The sequence below is a fragment of the Oncorhynchus mykiss genome, chromosome 30 (genome assembly GCF_057628025.1).
Source record: "Oncorhynchus mykiss isolate SJ-2025 chromosome 30, ASM5762802v1, whole genome shotgun sequence".
NCBI classification, from domain to species: domain Eukaryota; kingdom Metazoa; phylum Chordata; class Actinopteri; order Salmoniformes; family Salmonidae; genus Oncorhynchus; species Oncorhynchus mykiss.
Window position 1 is genome coordinate 14,565,126 of NC_143051.1, and position 11,105 is coordinate 14,576,230.

Genomic DNA, 11,105 nt, shown 5'->3' on the forward strand with positions numbered 1-11,105 from the left:
ACCAACCAACACACGTGGCATACCCCACTGTCCAGAGCAAGCTCTGATAGAATTGAATAACACAGTCTCTGAGTGTACAGGCTATTGTAGCGATGTTGCAGCAAAGTTGACTAATTGCCCCGCGCTACCCCAGGAGTCCTAGCAGCCAGCCCTGCTCGGGAGGACATTGTGGCTCCAAGGCAATCCGGGTTACTGGCCTCCTTTGTGATTCTCAATTGACTGAGAGAAACCCAGAGTGACGGCTATTACTCAGTCCTCTCTGCTTCCTTGTGCCTGGGAGATGGAGAGAAAAAAGTCCCTCTCACTTGTTTATGTGTTTGTTTGTGCGTAGATGAATGGATGTTGCCTTAAGATGCAGTGTGTGTGTGTGTGTGTGTGTGTGTGTGTGTGTGTGTGCGTGTGTGTGTGTTTCATTTGATGACCTAAATGAATAGAGCATTCACAGAAACTGAGAATCAAAACACTTCAATGGAGATCAGTTTGTAACATTTATAGGATTTAGATCTCACAGTCTAGTATTTCTCCTCTCATAGGGGTCACCAGAGGTCACAAAAAGTGCTATTTTTGAATGATTCTCTGTGCTTTTAATACCGTGTGGACACACACACACACACACTCCTGAATGCATAACACAGAGATGATCTGCTGTGGCGGTTTACACAAAAACAGACACTCTGATCCTTCATAATCCCTCCATCACGAGCTGTCCATCATCTGGTTGCATGGCAACCAGGGGCAAGGGGAGGGCTCTGGTTGGTTGTTGGTTCACACCCGTCCCTGACCAGCCATCTTTGTATCTCCCTGATACTGCTTTGTGTACTCTCTGATACAGCTTTGTGTACTCTCTGATACAGCTTTGTGTACTCTCTGATACAGCTTTGTGTACTCTCTGATACAGCTTTGTGTACTCTCTGGGCTCAAAAGGATGGATTTTGTATGTGTGTGTATGCAGCTGCCTCTCTCCTTGCTCTTCTCTCCTTCAGGGCCCCTTTTCTCTCATCCTCACGTCTTTTAAGTCCCAAAAGTGTGATCTCGCTCTTATTCTCTACTTCTCAGGTGTGTGCACCCCCTCTCTTGTCTCCATCAAGGTCCTTTAAGTACTGAACAGCTTCTCTCTCTCCTGTGTCTGCTCTCTGTGTGAGTTCACCCCTTTCCTCTCCTCTCTTAAGACCTTAGTGTGCTCTCTCCTCATCTCGTCTCCTCTCCTCTTCTAAGAGCTTACTCTATGCCCTTTCCTCTTGTCCTCATCTTTAGTCGTCTCTCTCCTTCCTCTCTTATCCACTTATTTTGTTCTCTCTCCTTCCTCTCTCTCCTTCCTCTCTCATTCCTCTCTCCTCTCTCATTCCTCTCTCTCATTCCTCTCTCTCATTCCTCTCTCTCCTTCCTCTCTCTCCTTCCTCTCTCATTCCTCTCTCTCCTTCCTCTCTTCTTCCTCTCTCATTCCTCTCTTGTCCACTTATTTTGTTCTCTCTCCTTCCTCTCTCTCCTTCCTCTCTCATACCTTTCTCTCCTTCCTCTCTCCTTCCTCTCTTGTCCACTTATTTTGTTCTCTCTCCTTCCTCTCTCTCTCCCTCTCTCGTCCACCTCTTTGTCCTCTCTCTCCTTCCTCTCTCCTTCCTCTCTCGTCCACCTCTTTGTCCTCTCTCTCCTTCCTCTCTCCTTCCTCTCTTGTCCACTTATTTTGTTCTCTCTCCTTCCTCTCTCTCCTTCCTCTCTCATACCTCTCTCTCCTTCCTCTCTCCTTCCTCTCTTGTCCACTTATTTTGTTCTCTCTCCTTCCTCTCTCTCTCCCTCTCTCGTCCACCTCTTTGTCCTCTCTCTCCTTCTTCTCTCCTTCCTCTCTTGTCCACTTATTTTGTCTTCTCTCTCCTTCCTCTCTCCTTCCTCTCTTGTCCACTTATTTTGTTCTCTCTCCTTCCTCTCTCTCCTTCCTCTCTCTTTCCTCTCTCTCCTTCCCCTCTCCTTCCTCTCTGGTCCAATTTTTTTGTTCTCTCTCCTTCCTCTATGTCTCCCTCTCTCATCCACCTCTTTGTCCTCTCTCTCCTTCCTCTCTCCTTCCTCTCTTGTCCACTTATTTTGTTCTCTCGCCTTCCTCTCTCTCCTTCCTCTCTCATACCTCTCTCTCCTTCCTCTCTCATTCCTCTCTCTCCTTCCTCTCTCATACCTCTCTCTCCTTCCTCTCTCCTTCCTCTCTTGTCCACTTATTTTGTTCTCTCTCCTTCCTCTCTCTCTCCCTCTCTCGTCCACCTCTTTGTCCTCTCTCTCCTTCCTCTCTCCTTCCTCTCTTGTCCACTTATTTTGTCTTCTCTCTCCTTCCTCTCTCCTTCCTCTCTTGTCCACTTATTTTGTTCTCTCTCCTTCCTCTCTCTTTCCTCTCTCATTCCTCTCTCTCCTTCCTCTCTCCTTCCTCTCTGGTCCACTTATTTTGTTCTCTCTCCTTCCTCTCTCTCTCCCTCTCTCGTCCACCTCTTTGTCCTCTCTCTCCTTCCTCTCTCCTTCCTCTCTTGTCCACTTATTCTGTCTTCTCTCTCCTTCCTCTCTTGTCCACTTATTTTGTTCTCTCTCCTTCCTCTCTCCCTCTCTCATTCCTCTCTCTCCTTCCTCTCTCCTTCCTCTCTGGTCCACTTATTTTGTTCTCTCTCCTTCCTCTCTCTCTCCCTCTCTCGTCCACCTCTTTGTCCTCTCTCTCCTTCCTCTCTCCTTCCTCTCTTGTCCACTTATTTTGTCTTCTCTCTCCTTCCTCTCTCCTTCCTCTCTTGTCCACTTATTTTGTTCTCTCTCCTTCCTCTCTCTCTCCCTCTCTCATTCCTCTCTCTCCTTCCTCTCTCCTTCCTCTCTGGTCCACTTTTTTTGTTCTCTCTCCTTCCTCTCTGTCTCCCTCTCTCGTCCACCTCTTTGTCCTCTCTCTCCTTCCTCTCTCCTTCCTCTCTTGTCCACTTATTTTGTTCTCTCGCCTTCCTCTCTCTCCTTCCTCTCTCTCCTTCCTCTCTCATACCTCTCTCTCATTCCTCTCTCTCCTTCCTCTCTCATTCCTCTCTCTACTTCCTCTCTCCTTCCTCTCTTGTCCACTTATTTTGTTCTCTCTCCTTCCTCTCTCTCCTTTCTCTCTCCTTCCTCTCTCCTTCCTCTCTTGTCCACTTATTTTGTTCTCTCTCCTTCCTCTCTCTCCTTCCTCTCTCATACCTCTCTCTCCTTCCTCTCTCCTTCCTCTCTTGTTCACTTATTTTGTTCTCTCTCCTTCCTCTCTCTCTCCCTCTCTCATCCACCTCTTTGTCCTCTCTCTCCTTCCTCTCTCCTTCCTCTCCCGTCCACCTCTTTGTCCTCTCTCTCCTTCCTCTCTCCTTCCTCTCTTGTCCACTTATTTTGTTCTCTCTCCTTCCTCTCTCTCCTTCCTCTCTCCTTCCTCTCTCTCCTTCCTCTCTCCTTCCTCTCTTGTCCACTTATTTTGTTCTCTCTCCTTCCTCTCTCTCTCCCTCTCTCGTCCACCTCTTTGTCCTCTCTCTCCTTCCTCTCTTGTCCACTTATTTTGTTCTCTCTCCTTCCTCTCTCTCTCCCTCTCTCGTCCACCTCTTTGTCCTCTCTCTCCTTCCTCTCCCCTTCCCCTCTTGTCCACTTATTTTGTTCTCTCTCCTTCCTCTCTCTCCTTCCTCTCTCCTTCCTCTCTCCTTCCTCTCTTGTCCACTTATTTTGTTCTCTCTCCTTCCTCTCTCTTTCCTCTCTCATTCCTCTCTCTCCTTCCTCTCTCCTTCCTCTCTTGTCCACTTATTTTGTTCTCTCTCCTTCCTCTCTCTCCTTCCTCTCTTGTCCACTTATTTTGTTCTCTCTCCTTCCTCTCTCTCCTTCCTCTCTCTCCTTCCTCTCTCTCCTTCCTCTCTCATACCTCTCTCTCCTTCCTCTCTCCTTCCTCTCTCGTCCACCTCTTTGTCCTCTCTCTCCTTCCTCTCTCCTTCCTCTCTTGTCCACTTATTTTGTTCTCTCTCCTTCCTCTCTCTCGTTCCTCTCTCATTCCTCTCTCTCCTTCCTCTCTCCTTCCTCTCTGGTCCACTTATTTTGTTCTCTCTCCTTCCTCTCTCTCTCCCTCTCTCGTCCACCTCTTTGTCCTCTCTCTCCTTCCTCTCTCCTTCCTCTCTTGTCCACTTATTTTGTTCTCTCTCCTTCCTCTCTCTCTCCCTCTCTCATTCCTCTCTCTCCTTCCTCTCTCCTTACTCTCTTGTCCACTTATTTTGTTCTCTCGCCTTCCTCTCTCTCCTTCCTCTCTCATACCTCTCTCTCCTTCCTCTCTCATTCCTCTCTCTCCTTCCTCTCTCCTTCCTCTCTTGTCCACTTATTTTGTTCTCTCTCCTTCCTCTCTCTCCTTCCTCTCTCATACCTCTCTCTCCTTCCTCTCTCCTTCCTCTCTTGTCCACGTATTTTGTTCTCTCTCCTTCCTCTCTCTCCTTCCTCTCTCATACCTCTCTCTCCTTCCTCTCTCCTTCCTCTCTTGTCCACTTATTTTGTTCTCTCTCCTTCCTCTCTCTCTCTCCCTCTCTCATCCACCTCTTTGTCCTCTCTCTCCTTCCTCTCTCCTTCCTCTCCCGTCCACCTCTTTGTCCTCTCTCTCCTTCCTCTCTCCTTCCTCTCTTGTCAACTTATTTTGTCCTCTCTCTCCTTCCACTCTCGTCCACCTCTTTGTGCTCTCTCTTCCTCTCTCTCTCTCTCTCTCTCTCAGCTTCCCTTCCTCCTCTCTTTTTTCTCCACTTCTCCACATTAAGTGTTCTCTCTCTCCATGCTTTCCTTTCCTTCCCTCCCTCCTGTCCTCCTTTACCTTGGCCGTAGAGAGACAGACCCTGGAGGGGCCCAGTGGTGTGGATGATTCGATGAGGAGGAAGAATTGCCCTAGTGGCTTTGCTGCCATTAACATTCTTCCAGGGGATATCTTTCACTCCCAATCAGCGTGCAGGGCCTTATTGTAATCTGCATTACGTAATGAAACCGGCCAGTAAGCCTCGCTCTTGCTCTCATTCTATCTTTCTCTCTGCTATAATGGGCCAATTAGAACTAAAGTGACGGACGGATTGAGTGGATTCAATGGAGTGAAGGCCGATATGAAGGAGGGCGCTGAAATTAACGTACTGCTCATTAAAAACTGTGCCCAGGAAGTAGGATTGTAATATCCAGTGATCTGCTTGCATTGCCAGTAAAATGTTATTTTTTATTTAACCTTCATTTAACTAGGCAAGACAGTTAAGAACAAATTCAAATTTACAATGACGGCTTATGCCGGCCTAACCTTAACTCGGACAATGCTGGGCAAATTGTGCACCGCCCGATGGGAATCCACAATCACGGCTGTTTTTATACAGCCTGGAATCAAACCTGAGTATGTAGTGACGCCTCTAGCACTGAAATGCAGTGCCTTAGACGCTGCACCACTCGGCAGCCCAAATCTCATGATATACAGTAACTCATCGTGTCACATGACACTGTCTTCCTCCAGCCTCTCTCCTCTATCAACTGCTGTCATCCTCCAGCCTCTCTCCTCTACCAACAACTGTCTTCCTCCAGTCTCTCTCCTCTACCAACTGCTGTCATCCTCCAGCCTCTCTCCTCTACCAACTACTGTCATCCTCCAGCCTCTCTCCTCTACCAACTGCTGTCATCCTCCAGCCTCTCTCCTCTACCAACTGCTGTCATCCTCCAGCCTCTCTCCTCTACCAACTGCTGTCATCCTCCAGCCTCTCTCCTCTACCAACTGCTGTCATCCTCTAGCCTCTTTCCTCTGCCAACTACTGTCTTCCTCCAGCCTCTCTCCTCTACCAACTGCTGTCATCCTCCAGCCTCTTTCCTCTATCAACTACTGTCATCCTCCAGCCTCTCTCCTCTACCAACTGCTGTCATCCTCCAGTTTCTCTCCTCTACAACTACTGTGTTTCTCCAGCCTCTCTCCTCTACCAACTGCTGTCATCCTCCATCCTCTCTCCTCTACCAACTGCTGTCATCCTCCATCCTCTCTCCTCTACCAACTACTGTCATCCTCTAGCCTCTCTCCTCTACCATCTGCTGTCATCCTCCATCCTCTCTCCTCTACCAACTACTGTCATCCTCTAGCCTCTCTCCTCTACCAACTACTGTCATCCTCTAGCCTCTCTCCTCTACCAACTACTGTCATCCTCCAGCCTCTCTCCTCTACCAACTGCTGTCATCCTCCAGCCTCTCTCCTCTACCAACTACTGTCATCCTCCAGCCTCTCTCCTCTTCCAACTGCTGTCATCCTCCAGCCTCTCTCCTCTACCAACTGATGTCATCCTCCAGCCTCTCTCCTCTACCAACTGCTGTCATCCTCCAGCCTCTCTCCTCTACCAACTACTGTCTTCCTCCAGCCTCTCTCTCCTCTAACAACTACTCTCTTTCGCCAGCCTCACTTAACACAAATGCTTTGTTTATAAATTATTTCTGAGCATTTGAGTGTGCCGCTGGCAATCCTTAAACATTTTTTTTTTAAACTTTTGATAGTTAAGTATATCTAAAACCAAATACTTCTTGACTTTTACTCAATTATTTTACTGGGTGACTTTAACTGTTACTTGAGTCATTTTCTATTAAGGTATCTTTACTTTAACTCAAGTATTAAAATTGGGTACTTTTTCCACCACTGGCCATAGTGGTTGGTCTCTCTGGCTCTGCTTGGGTGATTCATTGTCACGCCCTGACCTTAGAGAGACGTTTTATTTCTCTATTTGGTGAGGTCAGGGTGTGATGTGGGGTGGGCATTCTATGTTTTATATTTCTTTGGTTTTGGCCGAGTGTGGTTCCCAATCAGAGGCAGAGGCAGACCAATCCAACGCTTGGTGAATTCAGCTTCACAATGATAGGAAGAGCCATGGCACGAAGCCTCCAGTGATGATCCATGGCACGAAGCCTCCAGTGATGATCCATGGCACGAAGCCTCCAGTGATGATCCATGGCCCGGAGCCTGCAGTAAGGATCCATGGCACGGAGCCTGCAGCGAGGGTCTCCAGACTGGAGCCGCGAGCGACGGTCCCCAGTCCGGAGCCTCCAGCAACGGTCCTTAGTCCGGAGCCTCTGGCGACGTTCCTCTGTCCGGAGCCTCCGGCGACAGTCCCCAGTCCGGGGCCTCCAGCGACGGTCCCCAGTCCGGAGCCTCCAGCAATGGTCCTTAGTCCGGAGCCTCCGGCGACGGTCCTCTGTCCAGAGCCTCCGGCGACAGTCCCCAGTCCGGGGCCTACGGCGAGGGTCCCCAGTCCGTGGCCTGCGGCGAGGGTCCCCAGTCCGAGGCCGACGATGAGGGTCCTCGCACCAGAGGCGCCACCGAGGTGGGGGGAGCCAGAGGCGGAGTCGGGGGCTACACCACGAACTGGAGCCGCCGCCAAGGGTAGATGCCCACTCGGACCCTCCCCTATAGGTTCAGGTTTGCGGCCGGGAGTCCACGCCTTTGGGGGGGGGTACTGTCACACCCTGACCTTAGAGAGACGTTTTATTTCTCTATTTGGTGAGGTCAAGGTGTGATGTGGGGTGGGCATTCTATGTTTTGTATTTCTTTGGTTTTGGCGGAGTGTGGTTCCCAATCAAAAGCAACTGTCTATCGTTGTCTCTGATTGGGAATCATACTTAGGTAGCCTGTTTTCCCACCTACGTTATGGGATCTTGTTTTTTGTTCGCTCTGTGAAGCCGGCAGAACGTGACGGTCGTTATTCCTTTTGTTGTTTTTGTTTGGTGTCCTGAGTATTAACGATCATGGACGCTGCACCTTGGTCTACTTCTTCAAACGATCGTCACATTCATTATCAGGAACAGCAGGAGACTGCTGCTTTCCTCCTTTAATGTATGCAGCAGTGCAGTAAGCAAATAAACTAAACAAAATCAAGAATGTACGCAAGCCAGTACAAATCCAAATACTCCGCTTTCGTGCACGGAATAAGGGTTGTCATATTAAAATGGGCTGATTCCAACCCTCATTCCTTCCTTGACTAGCTTTCCACCAATCCAGTTATGTTATAGGCAATATCACCCAAGGAAGGAAAGAAGGATGCATTCATTTCAACAGTGACCTAAGCCTACATTAAAGGTGCAACACAGGATTTATTTGTATTTTTGCATTGTAATTTCAGAAAATATCCATAACACATAATAATATCCATAGTGTACAAAACATTAAGGACACCTGCTCTTTCCATGACATAGACTGGCCAGGTGACTCCAGGTGAAAGCTATCATCCCTTATTGTCACTTGTTAAATCCACATCAATCAGTGTAGACAAAGAGGAGGAGACAGGTTAAAGAAGGATTTTTAGGCCTTGAGACAACTGAGACATGGATTGTGTATGTGTGCCATTCAGAGGGTAAATGGGCAAGAGAAAATATTTAAGTGCCTTTGAACAGGGTATCATAGTAGGTGCCAGGCACACTTGTTTGAGTGTGTGAAGAACTGCAACGCTGCTGGGTTTTTCACACTCAACATTTTCCCGTGTGTATCAAGAATGGTCCACCTCCCAACGGACATCCTACCAACTTGACACAACTGTGGGAAGCATTGGAGTCAGCATGGGCCAGCAACCCTGTGGAATGCTTTCCACACCTTGTAGATGCCCTGATGAATTGGAGTAGCTCCATGATGTTAAAGGTGGATGTGCAATGTCATTTCAGAAAATGTCAATAATATATCTGGTGCTCATAGTGGAATGATAGTGTTTCACAGTATTACTTACCAGCCAGTGTTGTGATTGGCTGTGATATTCGCCAACTGATTTCTCCTGCTGGAGGGCATCTGTTGTCAAAATGTTCTGAATTTGTGGCTGTGCTATCTAGTGGAAATCACTGTCATTTCCTGGGTTGCTAAAATTCTACACTTTTCGCTCAATTTCAGTTTATGCGAGAAAACAATAATAGTGTAGGGAATTATTGTACGATCTAAAATTGCTATGGCATATCTTAAAAATATGTATCGTTTTTACATCTGTTTGAAGCGTGAACCAAAACCGAAAGGTCCACCAGCTTCAAACAGCTGTAAATACTATATTATTGGGTATTGAACATCTATTTCACAGCGAAGATGGAATAATGATTCCCTACACTATTCAGTGCTTGTTAAATCATAAACTGAAACTGTTCTGACTTTGTGACTGGAAATCTAGCGCGATTTCTACTAGATAGCACAGTCAAAGTCAGACAGTTTTCACATGTTCATGCTCCGGTGAGAGAAACCAATATGCGAATATCAAAGCCAATCACAACATTGGGATTGTAATAAGTAATACTGTGAAACACTACACTTTCATTCCACTATTACTGCAGATATGCACAGTGTACAAAACATTAGGAACACCTTCCTAATATTGAGTTGCACCCTCTTTTGCCCTAAGATTAGCCTCAATTCCACCCCCAAGGATCCACCCTTGCATATTTACAGGGGTTTCCCCCCTAATCACCTCCACTTCTAAGCCCAGCCAGAAAAGTACGCAAGAGGCTCTGGGAATAAAGCCAACCCAGCGTCACCATAACCAAAAAGGACGAAAAAAATCCATCTAAACCTTTTATAATTACTAAGATTATCAAATTCAGATGGTCAGGATTAAGAGTTCATCTAAGTAGTGACATTAGACGGCATTCTACACTCTACTCAGACAAATCTGAAGGCAAAATCAATAGCATGCGTCTGCTGCCCTCTGCCTTCGGACTAGACGCTGCTACAGCTATACCAGACCCGATCCACGTCCATTCACCAGCTCAGCGCAAATAAATAAAACCCGGTAGTTGTTCAACAAACAATGGTATTTTCACTCTAGCCTATCAAATCGTGTCGGGGCCTTGGAACATTCTACACCACTTCCCTGTTCTCTGCTGGTGCGGTGCTTCTGGGATAGTGGGGATTCCTGCTGCCTGACACTTCCTCGCGCGCGCACATCCTATCAGCGGCGCGATAAATTCAGGCGCAGATCCCTTTACCGCAATAAGAAATAGACTGATACCCAGGAAATAATGAATGGGCCGACGAGTGATCCACACGCGTTCCAAATTATGGGTCCGTTTTTGCTGTCAATTGTTACCAAATAAAATTAAACTCATCACACACATGCGGCCATTTTTGTTAACCATCCAAGGCATTGTAGCCTGCACGTTTGGAGAGTATTGTCATCATAGTTTAGGCCTTTCCCATAGTCAACAGAATCCGATTCGAAAACAAGCACTCAGCGTATGAGCAAGGCCATCACATTGGACAAGCAGTAAACCATTCAAAATAAAGGTCCCACAGCCACACACGCATCACGGACAGCACACAGGGTTTGACTTCTTCCTTAGGTTCTAAATCCATCTTGGAGACCATAAAGTCCCCTTTTCCTTTCACATATAGTTTCTCTGTAGAATTAACTTCAATCGCCCATTCTGACTTACCGGTAATCGTGTGTGTAAATTGGTGGCTGTCCCAGTTGGAAATTCAAACCCCCCTCAGCTGTCCTGGTCCCACTGCTTACTAGACGTGTATACACGATGCCAATCAAATCATTAGACCGCGCCCCTACTGATGACCTATACCAGAAATGGACGAATCATAGCCGAGATCTATCGGGAGGTCCATCCCCCACGTCCAACGATGGGATACAGTGTAACAATTCATAACACGAATGATCTTGTAATTGAATTTTATATTGTGATTTTTTTTTACTCACCAATTCTTTATTCATGGGAATAGAGAGCCCTTGATGGTATTGATATTATTGCCTTGCCTATGTATTATTTTACATGTGTGAAAAAGGCTACGTAAAGAGCTTCAATGTTATGAGTAGGCAACTGTGGACCATTAAAGTAGACAATGGCGTGCTTAGTTAATTGAATTAAATTGGGTGGGAATTATACATTGTGTGGGATTAACTGGGAATTAGAGGACAGGATTAGGAATTTGCTTTCTATGCACCATTTGAGACTAGCTGTACAAATAGCCTGCAGTGTTGAATGAACATTGTGTGCCAAATATGACAGGCTATAGAATAACATAAGGACCTATTTCCTATTAGATGGTAATTTGCACTTAAACTGAGATTTCAAAATAGGTGGGCTATTAGGTCAGTATTCACCATAACAACAAGCATATTAATCAGAAACATTCAGTA

The 11,105-nt window shown here is 46.9% G+C and overlaps 1 protein-coding gene across 5 annotated transcripts in view; it reads right to left on the bottom strand.

Moving 5' to 3' along the window:
• LOC110489383 (protein PALS2) overlaps positions 1–10,494 on the bottom strand; it is a 52,824-nt gene extending 42,330 nt beyond the window's left edge. For 2 of the 5 annotated variants that reach the window (XM_036971056.2, XM_090227597.1), the window contains exon 1: positions 10,390–10,494. The gene's annotated coding sequence lies outside the window, so the exon portion shown is untranslated. The remainder of the gene's footprint in view (positions 1–10,389) is intronic. The other 3 variants (XM_036971055.2, XM_036971054.2, XM_090227596.1) reach the window with 2 other exon arrangements.
• Positions 10,495–11,105: the final 611 nt, after the last annotated feature.